The following is a 14,074-nucleotide window of genomic DNA, read 5'->3' as shown; positions in this document are numbered from 1 at the left end:
TTGCACCAGCTTCTGTATACTGTGTTAGATTTATGTCAACTTTAGTTGCATTAAAGTGCGAATAATGAAAAGCAGAGTAGCCGTTCCCGTGCAAAAAGACACGAGGTGCACCTTTGCGATTTATTCTAAATACTAAAATCCTGTATTGAATTGCACTGTGGCAGTGGGTGCACTTACAGTGTACACACAAATTCAATTAAGAAATCTTATTGTATTTATATTGATTGGGAATAGTGGGTCAGATGCTGGATCTTGACTGGATACACTACCCAGTTCGTTTATTATTCTGTACACGAAAAAAATCATATCACAACTTTCACAACAAATGTGATGCAAAACAAATTCCGGCGAAAAGCCGCGTTAGCACCAGGGATTTTACACCTGCTTTCTGCTGGTGTTAAGCAGGACAACTACCTGCAGCATGAAAGGGAACACAGCTAAGAGCCACACCGGAACACCCATAGGTGCCATAGTCAATCAGCATGATACAGGGATTCCCATGAGGGCCACAACACTCATCGCAACGACCCCAGGACCGCCAACGCCCCCTGAACCTGCATCTGAGCAAGTGTGTCCGTGTGGTAATTGTGTTAGTATGCTAGGCACGGGCCCTGTAACATCACAGTGTGCTGTGTTCAGCGGATGTTACCATGTCACCTCAGCGTTGGCAGTGACCTTGGACATGTAGCTACGCACGCATCCTCCTGCATGCACAAGCGGCGTGTGCTGGTCCAGCGTACACAGGTCAGCGCAGGGGTGTGCCTATCCGGCAAGGAGAACGGGGTATCTCGGACATGTCTGTGTGCAGGAAGTGCGGTAAGTGTGTCTCTGAGTCTCTGTGTTCTGGTGTGGCCGCCACAAGGGCCGCAGCAGTTGATCTTCTAAAGTGGCATGCACCACCTCCAAACTGCAGTGTGACGGTGTGGTTGGAATGCCGCAGGAAATGCACGAATAGGCATTACAATGGTGTGCCGTAGGAGTGCACGGGATACAACAGCGCACCGTACAAAAGTGGGGGGGCTCATGGGAGGGAGGAGCAGCTGTTTGGCAACGTAACACACAGTCAACCAACCTATGCGCCACGTGCTGGGCATCTCCTCCCTGATGACCAGGGTCGCAGACATCCCACAACACCCTAAACAGGACTTTGTACACATCCTGTATAAATACAGCTGGAGAAGTTACTGTAGGGATGAAAGGTTCTTATTCTGAGCTATCTTGCACTAGCACATCTGCTGTTCCGAGAAGGAACTTGCAAGTGACCAGCCCCCCTGACAGATACATTAATATTTGCATCCGTCTCCCACACTACGCACTGCCCGATTTGAGAACGAGTACACATCCCACACTCAAAAGTCCTTCGTCATAGTTAGCGTGCATAAAATGGCCTGCACACGTACTCCCACCACAACCCTGCCCTGCACCTATTGCACAAACACCCGGCTCATTGCACCAAGCTGTGCCATTTCATCCTCAACACTGACACACGACAAGCCAGTGCAGCTACAAGAGGCACATCTGTCCCGGTCAGCTGATGGATTACGTTGACGACATGTCAAATGTTGTGGCCAACCATCACTCATTAGAGATAGTGGCTTACGCAGCTGCACTTGCGTTCATGGACGAGTGACCAGGTACCTGCAACCACGACTCGATGTGCCACATTGCACATGTCCCGCCGCATCATTGCACGTTGTACATCTGGTCACATGTCCCAAAACAACAGTGGACATGGCTGCATTGGGGTCGAATTATGTCCAAGGCGCGGACAACCAACGCTGCTTGACACCGACGTGTGTTGGACTACCCCGAGGTGTATATGGACGTTTTCCTACGTACCTCATTCAGGCATGCTGCTGCATTTGTCTGCATATCGTGGCACTACTCTTGGTCGTACTGACACACTTTTTTTTAATAAAGTTTCCACATTTTCACTTGTCTCCAAATATGTTGTCTCTTCATTTGTATGCCGATATGTGTGTCACGCACTCTCTGGCTGCCTGCCATACGTGAACTGCTACCCAATCCGGAATGTGGGTTTGTAATTATTCGTTCTCATGTGCCTGTTTCGTACTGACGCTTATCCACCACAGGCGAGTGCATTTGTGTCCTGTGTTCGATTGTGCAAATGTTTGTGTTTGGACAACATTGTGTTGGATGTTGGTGTACTCTGCTTCCTATGTGTGTGTGCTGCATTGTGTATGAGATGTCCCTTCATGGGAGCTTTTGTTCACCCCTCTCCCTTTCAGGCAGTGTGGTTTTCACTTCTATGCTCGTTCACTGGTGTGATGTTGGAGAGTTGTGTGACATGTGCTCCTTGTTGGTGTGTTTCATTTTGGCAATGGTTTGTCTATAGTTGTGCTGTACTTAATTGTGCATGTGTGCCACTGTGCCCATCTCCCCCCGTCCCCCCACTCCCTGACTCTTCCTCTTCCTGGTACTGTTGTGTCTGTAATTTTGTTGCTCCACACATAAATACATGTAATGAACAAATTAGAATAGTTCCTTGATTCTTTTAGGTTTCCAAACTTTTCTCTATTTTTTTTAATTTACCATATAAATAGTTTGTGAACGTTCAAGGACACATCAAAGTCAAAAGTGCAACATATTCTATCAACAAACTTTCTAGAACATTCTACAACACGTGCAGGTTAAAAGTTCTTTTTTTTTAAACCTAATAATATTTTTTTGCAACATTTTCTCGAAATTTAACGGCACGTGCAGGTTAAAAGTTCATGATTGTTTTAAGTTAGAACAGTGCTTTCCAAATGCAAGTAGCAGGTGTGGTTGAGTTGAGCATACTTTATCCTATGATGTGTACTCCACGTTTAAACTGCTTTTTCTAAACCAATCACAAAGATGCTTTTCCACAAAATGAATGTGCACCGTACTTTTAAAAAACAATTATTTTCATCTCCCAATCAGGTATCATTTTGTATGGCAAAAAAAAGTAGTTCCCCATCTTTAAACATATCTCTTATTCTACGAACGGACTGCATGAGCTACAGACATCTATCCATTTCTCCCAGCCATACCTTCAAAATGCTAGTGTGGATCGTAGGACATAGCTGTGTTTTCTGGTGCAAGAGGTATGCAGAACAGAGACGTATTGACTTAGACCTAGGTTTACAAAAGTGTGGATATTAAATGGTTTGGACAGAGATGGTTGAAGTGGCACTAATTGTTGCTTTTGGTTAAAACCTGTTTGCATCTCCAACACCCTGACCTCATGATTGTTCACTGTGGTGGAAACAACCCAGGCACATTGACTGGGGTAGGTTTGGAAATGCTAATGAAGGACACCTTTCGACAATTGATGTTGCTTTTGCCTCAAACTGTCTTTGTATATTCCAATATATGCCAAAGACAGAAGTGGAAATGGTCAAACCAATTTTGTCCTCAGATTGAAAAATCTAGGAAGAATGTCAACAAAGCTGTGTCTGCATACCTTAGAGACCATAGAATGGGGTCGATCCACAACAACATACGTTTTGATATGGCTGATATCTACAGAAGTGTAGGAGTACACTTCACAGATCAGGGAAATCGAGTTTTTCTGAATAACCTGAATCTGTGCATCCGCACTTATATGTAGCTCCAACTAATAAACACAAGGGCTCTTTTTAGAGCGGACTTATATTCCCAATAGCGGTTTGCAGAGTGACAGCTGCAATCCGGCTAGCACAGGAAGACCTGCGGGCCGTAGAGAAGCCTCGCAGAGGGACACCTGCGCCCCGTGGGCTCAGCACGCAATGGGAGAGCTACGGGCCATCAGCTCGCAAACGCACACCAGCGTGCTAGCTCACAAACGGACAGCCCCTCCTACACCATTCGCCCCCAAACTTTCAATATAGGAGCTAATCCAAAAAAGAGAAACTTTTTGGATAATTTCATAAAGATTTCTCAAACTATGCCAAAGTTACAAGCACATAGAAGACTCCATGAGGGGGGCCACGCAACACCACTCCCAACATGAGTGAAGCCCCAGGGCATTCTCTGCGAGCCCTTGCTATTTTTTTAATAAATACCCCCGGAACCTAGCCCACCCAAGGGCCTCATTAAAATGAAATGCGAGAACCCGCGACCCCCGCGCACATTTTTGCAGATTTATTTTATTTTTTAATGATTTTCTGGGAACTCCTGAGCAGACCTAGGGGGGTCAGGGTTTTTCTACCCTACACCCTTCTCTTGTTTTATACCTTTATTTCTCGGTTTTCGGGTGACTCGCTTCTACTGAGCCACAAGATGGCTGCCAACACTTCATGGTTTGGAGTACTAGCAGCCAATCACAGTGAAGCTTGCGCACACGACTTAGGCTCCACACAGATATCAAAACTTTTATTTTTCTAATTTCTCAGTAACTACTGAATGGATTTACACCATTTTTAGAAAGTTTGCTTTCTGACCCAAGCACAACCGTTATGCCAAATTTGGGGTAATTCCGTTCAGCAGTGCGAGCTGTAGCTCGTCGGAAAATTTCCTATGGAAATGAATATGGAGAAAACGACCTTTGGGACCCCCCCTTTTTTCTCAGCCCCCGCTTGACAAATCATCCCCAAACTTTCAGGATAGGAGCTGACCTGGACAGACATTTCTTTGGGAGAATTTCAGGAAGATTCCTCAAATCAAAAAATGCTTTTCCTATGAAAACTAGGTTCTAACTATAACTACCTATATACATACACATATATATATATATATATATATATATATATACACACATACATACATATATATACAGACACACCTACAGAAATGTGTATAAGGACTACAGGTTCATTCAAATAAGGACTACAGATAAGTTCACAAGAATAACCTTATCCTTTTGGAAACATAACTATGGCTCCCTAAAAGTCAATGCTTGGATCTCATCGATCCTCTGGCCATTGTTAAAAACAAGAAGAGTGTTGCTTTCCATGTAATTTAATGTCTGCTCTGTGTATCAGTTTAATTCCAATGCAGGTATAAGATGTTTTATACGCAGGAATACTCAGAACAATACCTTGATTAATTTATTAGACAATAGGAAAGTCGAAACAAAAGAATATGGAATAGCTTCAGTATTTGCCAGATGGATCTTAAAGGAGGCATGCTTGAGGCCAAACAGAGATAATTGTAGCTGATATGAGAACAATTGGAACAGGATTTAAACCTTTAGGGTGCCACCAATTGCAAAACCTCTTCTTAGTATTGTAATGCCTTCTATTTGATGATGCAGCTCTAGCTTGATGCAATATGGTTTAGCAATATTAAATAACGCCTAGTAGGGAGATCACATGTTAGGAGCCAAGCCGATAAATTGAGAGATCCCAGACTGTGGTGAAGATTCTTGATAGAAGATTGTGTCGACTTCGTAGATGAATTCAAGGGGTTACTAGCAGTTTGAGGAGGTTTGTAATTGAACACTGGTGAGGCCACACCATAACCACTAGATCTACTCTCAGGGTTCCCTCTTGATCTTCCAGACTACTCCTGGAACAAGTGGAGGCGGTGGAAAGGCATTTGAAAAGCTCTTCAACCGTGACATCAATTGCATATTTTCCTTCAATCCTGGAAGTCACCTGATGCTTGCAAAGAAGGAGTATTTTTTATTTTCAGAATAGATCTGGTGTTGGGCAGCTCACTGATGTTAGGTCCTGTCTGCTCGTGCCTGGGTCGGATATTACTCATGATCAAGTGTTTTGATGTCAGCAAAAGGACCATGACTGCTAGCCCATTTCAAGGACATTGCGACTCTCTCAAGGATTTAGTCCTGTCTTGTTAGCTTATATAAAACATAGCAGTTGTGTTGTCTTAATATTATGTATACGTTTTTGATAGCGCTAGCTAGACCTGCAGGTATCAGAGCGCTTTACATATAATGCAAGATCATTAGATTGAAGTCGATGCAAAAAAAGAGACAAAGAAAATCGTTTGGTAGTTACAATATGCAGACATAGGAACCGCTTGAGCTAAAAAACGTACAAGACATAATGGACCGCTGAAAGACTAATTTAACCTCTACAACTGTCTGTTGTCTGTTCCTAAAAGTACTGAAGGTGCACACCCTCACTTTTCTAGGCGGCCATTTTTGTGATCCCTACAGAGGATGATTTTGCAGGCTAGCGGTTCAAGTGGAAGTCTGTAATCTGCAGTTTCCTGTTCAGAGACTCGGAGAGAGTCGGAGGGTGTTTGAGTGAGGATGCACGGCTCTTGTTTCTGTGGCCGCCGGTTTGAGCCCTTCCAGCTGAAGCGGCCCGGCGCTTCGTTTGCTCCCGGACGCTAGCCTCGCCGACCCGCAACGGCTCGTTAGCCCCTAACCCCCATCACAGCGGAGTGGCTACATCGGCGTTTCACCGTCTGTGCAGCAGCTGGACCCATTGGCCACGTTGTAAGCCAGGTGAACCGCTGCAGTGGGACACAAGGGTTTCCCAGGCAGGGTCATGGCTCACTGTGCACTGCACTGTGCTCTAACACCGCAACCCTGACCTGGAGCAGCCTCGGAGCGGTCAGAGTTGGGGCAAAGCAGCTGTGAGCAAGTGAGCAAGATCCATTTTAGATTCTTGCGGTGACGCTGCCAGATGCTGCCAGACGCTGCAGGTGAGAGCGAGAGCATTGAGATGGGAGACGCGCTGCTCCTTGCTGCAGTTCGCAGTTCCCCCGTTTTACCCTGTACCATCCTGTCCCGGAGGCGCTGAGGCATTGAGGCCTGTGTTTTTCAGCGTCGTACTCTAAGCAGCACTTCTCTGAACGCTCCCCGGCTGAAGGCACCTCTCCTCCGCCACTTCCCATAAGCAGGCCAGTAAGTTATAATAATTTATACCGGGCGAGGCTAGTGACAGCGAGAGCGGCTGTGGGCGCTGTGAGGCTGAATCTCTTAAGAGAGCCTGTGAAGAAAGTAGAGCCGTTGTGAAGGAGTAGAGACCCAGACTCCCTGTCCATCACGTCGCCTGCCTAGAGCCAGAGTCAGCGCAAGTGATCCCCAAAAACTTTTTGGGGATAGTATATATATATCATAATAGAATCGAATATTTTGTAATGCCATCGCTCAAACACAAACGCACCAGTAGAATCAGCTACAGGACTGTCAGGGTCATCTGCGAGCTCAGCAAGTCGCTCCACGGACCATTGCAGTCCCCTTAAACTCCCCCAAACTATCAAGCAAAAGAGAAATAGGGAGCACCTCTCACATCTGAAAGCTTATCCATCGGTGATGTCAATGCTCACAAAGGGCGTATGGTGCTCCAAACAAGGTAAAGTGGCAAAGGAAAAGGGGGCCCAGGAAGTCCAAGAGATGGATACCCATGTAAAATCGAAGAATGAGGAGGGTGTACAGTCTGCTATCTCAGAGTTTATAGTGGCCCATTATCCCACCGTAATTATTCAACATCATATTAAAGGCGAAAACCTTCAGGTGCTGACATTTACACTGCTTTGAGGCAGAATTGCTGTTCAAGAAGGAGTGGAGGACAGTAAGATGGAAACGGATCTAGCCGAGGGCAAAGTAGAAGTCTTTCCGAATGAGAACTTGGATAGAAAGGAATCATCTCCATTATCACCACTGGCAGGGTTGGTATCCTTGCTTGACAATTCCTAAACCAGTCCTATAAAAATATCTAATGTAATTCTGGTCCTCCTCTGATGAATTTATGCGAGAAGGTTTTACAGGTGCCACTGTTTATAGATCGTAGCACTGCACTGGCGAAAATGGAGGACTATACCCTATCGGACATTGCCATTCCACTGGGAAAAAAAAGACTTGAAGGCGCATTTGAGAGAAATGTACCAAGGATCCAGATCTGGAATCGAGAATGTCTCCGGTTATATTAGCTGAACATTCGCATATGCCCGACCTGTATTATAGTACACCCCATAAGCTCTTCACACTTTCACTCACTAGAATTGTCAGGTATGGGGACATCAGCAGCTTTTCCTGATAAGATAATATCTTGAACTCAGTCGAGAATATATGGGGGTACCTTAGAGATTTTTTTAATGCATTGGAGTGAATTCTGTCATCAATGTGATCCTTTTTTAGAAAAAAGTACGCTAATTTCTGATTATATACTGGAAGTGCTCTCTCCTGTTTTAATGGGAATCCAAGATCTTAATCAGGTTAAACAAGCCACAAATAAATTAGTGAAGGTTCCTGATGCAGTTTGCAGCTCATGTCAGACATGTAATGGGGTGTCTAATAGGGTATGTAAGATCATCTCCACTTAAACAACATAGAGAGAGTTCCCAGCTTACTAGTCAAGGGGGAAATCTAAATTTAAATTCAAAAGTAACCCCGGTAACTTCCCCATTACGGGTATATCCTATTTTTTTTTTTAAAGTATCTCAAACAACTAATGCATGGCAGGTCCCTCGATTAAATCACAGTTAACTGAAGAGACTGCTAATACTTTAGTCAATGCACATTTAGGGGAGGTTGCCCCATTAAGAGAAAGTAACACCCAACATATTTGAAGGGGTAAGAAGAACAGGATTCGACGTATCCCTAAATGGAAACAGAAAACACTGCGGTTCCCAACCGTAATTGAGTCAAATAGAACAAAATCACCATCAAGTAATAAGGATCCAGGGCCCTTGGGGCAATCTATATTGAATGTTGGTCATACCGCAGGGCTAGATATCGGCAATCAGCTGACCAGCTCGAAGTCGGTGCTGATTAAGCAGCGGAACCAAGATGGACAGGAAGACAGAGGGACTCCTAAAGTCAATATTGGTGACATTGAGAATCAGAGATTTTCCCGCAACATAATTTTTACTAAGTATGAACCAAGTAGAGGCCGTACACCAGGAAATATAGTGACCGATTCATACGCCTCTGTATTAGAACAGGGACTGGTTAGCGGAGGTGCCCCTCTTCCTCCTGGTGGACGGGATACTTTCCCAGTACGGTTAGATCCCGGCCAGTGGAAGGTTGGGGAGGGGGACTTAACCACAGTTTGTAGCTGTAAAAGAGTTAGGTTGGAGAGGGGATCTGTCTTGAGGCCGATTGATAAAAAGCCCATATAGCATACAGGGCTGGGTGTCGGGCAGGTGAACAGGACTTTGCTCTTTGTTTTCCTGTTCAACACTGATTCAATGTTACTGAATAGAAGTACCCTTTTTCAGTTGTTATCAGAAATAGAGGACTTGCCACTGGTAACAAGAAAATACCTTGGGTTGGTTCATTTAGACTGGAGGAGTGCCCCTCTAAGTACTAGAGTAACATGTCAGGGGTAGTTTCAATGTAAGTATTAGCTAATGTAGATTCCTTTAGGAAGAGAGGAATAGACGTGTTCTCTTGCGGGAACCTTTGTCCTATTTCGCCTAGAAGTTCAGGAAAGATCCACCAGGTGCCAGATAGTGGGCTCTCCCCTCCCATGAGCGTTATAACTCCTATATATCCTTAAGAAATTGAAATAACAGTAGGTAGAAACCTAGGAAATAGAGAAATTAATATTATAGGTCCGCAAGTTCCAAGGCCCACTAGTCCCATTACGGAGAATGAGATAGCCCACTGGAGCTGATTGGCTGATACTTTGAATGGTTCAAAAGAAACTACAAAAATGCCCTTATTGCAGTGGTAGCCAATTGGGGAGAATTATATCCTGGAATTTAGCCGGGGGGAGGAAAAACTAATTGTAAGCTTAAATCGCTATTAGATTATGACCCTAAAATAATTTGCCTCCAGGAAACCTGGAAGGGTGGGGACTTTCAGTTCGAGAACTTTTATATATCTTGTTGGGCAGCAAAATATTCTGTAAAAGGGCGTGCTAGTGGTGGGTTAGCTATTCTGCTTAGCTGTACCATGAGATAGAATACTGTGATTTACAGTCATCCCTCAAAGTGCTGTATGGGTGCGAAGTGTAGGATTGGGGAAGATAATTCAGGGCAAGCGGTTTTTCTTTTTCTGGTAAACGTGTATATTCCCCCAGGAAGAGCATCCAACTCACTGGTCGATTCAATCTGTACTTATGTGCAAAGAATAAGTTGAACTGAAGAATGCTCGTGGATTATGATGGTGGGTGATTTTAATACCACATTATCCAACATTGAAATCATGTCTTTTTCAAACCTTGAATTGGACGAAGTATGGTCCATTCCAGATTCTTTACTGCCCAATCATTTAAGATCAGATAAACAAGGTCAGTTACTTCTGCATAATTTGAGAATGTTCGACCTGGTAATGGTAAATGGCAGATTTCCAGAGGATTCCACAGCCTCTTATACTTATTGGGGCCCAAATGGTCACTCATTAATTGATTACATGGAGGTAGCTTACCAACTTTTTAGTGTGTGTACACAATTTAGGGTATTTCCTACAAGCATGAGTGATCATAGAATTTTGGCTGTTAATGTTGATATAGAAATTGAGAAGCCTGATCTCTGGAATCATAGGGATGAAAAGGTTTTATATAATTGTAGTAATGGACGCACATGTTGGTCAAATAATTTGCTCCCAAGTTTATAGAGAGTCCTTGAAAATATTGCTGTTATTAGTACCCAAGAAACCCCTATTGACACGTTTGAGAGAATCTTGGTTAAAATTGAATATTTTGGAAGAAAAAAGCAAGCTCACAGTTCTGCACCATCAGTGACTATATCATAGGAAATCAAAACATTTAATTGGAAAAATAATGCTTTAATTAGAGAACAATTGAGACTGTCCATGATAACAAGGCAAAGGGAAATTAACAGACTGAAACAGGTATGGAAAAGGAAAATGGTATCAGAACGTAGAAGGGTCGAAGACTCAAATTGGTTTAAACTTCGAGAGGTTGCTCAATCCGGTGACACCAGGAAATATTGGGCACTGATAGCAACATTTTGCAAGGGGAGAGAGAAGTCAAAGCACATTTGGATACCGGACGCAGAATGGTCTATGTATATTTCTCAGCTGTATGCTCTAAATTCAGCAGTTGGATGGAATCAATATGTTGGTTCTGTCCCGTCCATGGGGAGCGAATATGGAGCACCAACATGCCTTGAAATTGAGGGTTACATTAAATGGGCAAGACACTCTAGTGCGATGGGCCCAGATGATGTTCCAAAAGCCATAATAAAACAGGATGGAGAAGCATGGGCAACATTTTTACATCCACTGTTTGTCCACTGGTATACCCACAATCCTGGAAGGGAAGTATAATTGTTCCACTTTATAAAAAGGGTCCCAAAAATTCCCCTGCCAGTTTTAAATAGATCTCTCTCCTAGCTGCAACTGGCAAATTATTTGCAAAGAGCATCCTTACCCATCTGCAAGATAGGGCATTTGGAAATGATCTAATTCCCGTAGAACAAACAGGATTTCGTAAAAATAGTGGTACCTTGGATAATATAACAGCCTTGAAAACTTTAACTGAAAAATATCCAGTGAGTCAGGGCATGCCATTATATGCAGCTTTTATAGATTTCTCTACGGCATTCGACCGGGTAGATCGGGGGACGTTGTGGAGAAAATCGGTCATATTGGAGATACCAAAGAATTTATTATGATTAGTTATTGCACTTCACTCCTCTATTTGGACGCAGGTTTTACTAGGGGGAACACAGGGTCTTTCGAGAAAAATAGAAACTAATAATGGGTCGAAGCAAGGGTGCCTCTTGGGCCCTCTTCTTTTTTCTATTTATATTAATGATTAGTTAGTTAGTTAGTTGCAAGTTTATATAGCGCTAGGATCGACTCCCGGAGGAGTATCTCCGCGCTTCGACCGCTGCGAAACCCTTCCTGGCTTCCCTGAGAGATGGTCCCTTAATGGGTATCTCCAGGGTGAGACCAGGCATCCCCGGCGGTCTGGTGGGGCCGTTAGTGCAGATGAGGCAAGCTTATGCCCAGAGTTGCCGAGTGTGATCGCTGATCAGAGTGGGCACCGAGGCGAGAGAATTATCGAGTCCGCTGACCCTGGTCCAGAAACCTGCCGCGTCGGGAATCGAACCCTGGTCCCGGGCCGTCCTCTGCTCTCGGGTCTGCCGCCTCTAACCAGTGAGCCACACTACTGCAGACAAAAAGTGTGGGGCTCAGCAAAGGGAATCCCCCCCAAATCAGGAAATTTAAAGTTGAGCTGTCTGCTATACGCAGAGGATAACCATAATAATGGATTCAATCCCAATCGGACTTCGAAGACGCCTTGCTGAGGTGATTAGGTATACAGAAGACTACTATTTAAAAATAAATATTTCAAAGAGTAAATTTATGATTTTTAGTCATCGGGGATATAAAGTCAGAAAAAACTTGCATTGGTTCTTGGGAAATGAGAAACTGGAAGTAGTACAGTTTTATCCACATTTAGTAAAAATCTTTACTCACAGGTGTTCCTGCAGCAATCACATGGATCATGGTAAAGGCAAGGCAATTTCACAAGCCTTTGCAATCAACCAATTGTATACACACTGTGACAAAAGACACTTTACACACATCTTATCAGTCTGCAAAATAAAGATACCAACAGCATTGAGCTATGCTTGTGAAACAATAGATGCAAAAGAGTGGGATAAATTTGAGAAAGTAGAGGGACGGATCTGGCGCCAAATATGTAATTTGAATTTCACTGCCCCAATCGCAGCGATTAGGCTTGAATTTGCGCTACTCTCCACTTATGTGCTAACTATGGCTGCATGCTTAAGCTGGGGCAACGCTCTAGTAAATAGCTCCGAGAATATGTTATGGGTAGCGTTATGTGAGGAAATCTTTGTAAGCATGAAAGAAGAGTGCTCTTTTTAGGAATCATTCAAAAGCCTTAACAATGTTCCGCTTAAATAGCGATTGTGCAATAGGACTCTGTAAACGTGCCTTGAAAATCAGAATTAAAAAAACAATCTATGGGGTTTCTCGCAAAAGAGATATTACAATGTGCGCAGAGAATAGAAATAATGATTGTATTGTGGGGAGTAGTATTCACAAAAAACCCCAACCATATGTTTTAAGGAATCTAAAACATGGAGTACGTAGAGTTATTTTGTTGCTTAGACTAAATTTACTCCCTCTAAGAATCGTAACACGAGCTTGCGAGGGTGTTGCTAGACAGGAAAGACTTTGTCACTTGTGTAACTCTTGTATACAAGACTTAAATCATGTCGTATTTGTTTGGCCGACATTGCAATCAATAAGTCGCAGATACCTGGGAATTGGTTTTTTAAAGTATAATATTACCACAGCAGAAGAGGCCCAAAACTGTCTGCTGGCACCCCATCTGAACTTTTAGCTTTTTTAAACAATTTTTTAACATATATTAGAACAGTATTGATTGATTTACTATGTATGTTCTGAGCTTGCACTATTCCAAACTTTCTTGCTGCTAGCTAATGAGTACTGTATGCTGACTTTCTATGTAGGTATCTGAGCACTGGTATTTTTCAAACTTTCTTGCTGCTAGCCAACGAGTACTGTATGCTGATCTCCTATGTATGTATTTGAGCACTTGCACTTTTTCAACCTTTTTTGCTGCTGGCTCTTGAGTACCGTAAGCTGAAATTTATTTGTATGTATCTGAGCACTTGCACATTTCCAACCTTTTTTGCTGCTAGCTATCTAGTACTGTAAGCTGAAGAAAAACTTAAATAAATAAAAAATGTAATAAAAAAATTCTGTTAAGTTTTAAATAGGTTTGCACTTGTATTATGCTGCTTGTTACCTTGAACTGTATGGTGAATTGACAAATTCCCGCTCTCCACTACATGGTTAGGCTGCTGGTTATCTTGTATTGTATTCTATTGCAAATTGACAAATCCCCACTTTTTCATTCCATGGCTTTTATTTCAAAAGTTTTTATCATAGTTTTAGATTATGATCTTCGTAAAAGTCCCCTAAATACCCATCGATGGTAATCAGATTTATTATGGATCAATCCTCTTGGCACCTGAAAGTTTATTTAATGGTTTCCATATTCAAATTTTTCCTTGTTCTTGTATGATATGCTATGATGAATTTGGTACTTTACTTTCTCTCTTTTTATGTAGTGCAAAGTTGATTTTTATAAGCATCTTTTTCTTTTATGTGGAAATCTTTGGAGTCCCAAATCATAATAAATAAACTGTACACTAAGTAACAATTGCAGCCTACCTTCTTGTCTTCCTTCACCAATAGCCTTTGGCTTCCACATCATTTGAG

The 14,074-nt window shown here is 43.0% G+C and overlaps 1 protein-coding gene across 2 annotated transcripts in view; it reads right to left on the bottom strand.

The window, feature by feature from the left end:
- LOC147722897 (TGF-beta receptor type-1-like) overlaps window positions 1–14,074 on the bottom strand; it is a 1,593,949-nt gene that overhangs the window by 196,262 nt on the left and 1,383,613 nt on the right. The gene's annotated exons all lie outside the window — the stretch shown is intronic.

This window comes from Lissotriton vulgaris, chromosome 4_1 (genome assembly GCF_964263255.1).
Source record: "Lissotriton vulgaris chromosome 4_1, aLisVul1.2, whole genome shotgun sequence".
NCBI lineage: Eukaryota > Metazoa > Chordata > Amphibia > Caudata > Salamandridae > Lissotriton > Lissotriton vulgaris.
The sequence above is the reverse complement of the archived record's forward strand: the minus strand, read 5'-3'. Positions and strand labels throughout refer to the sequence as shown.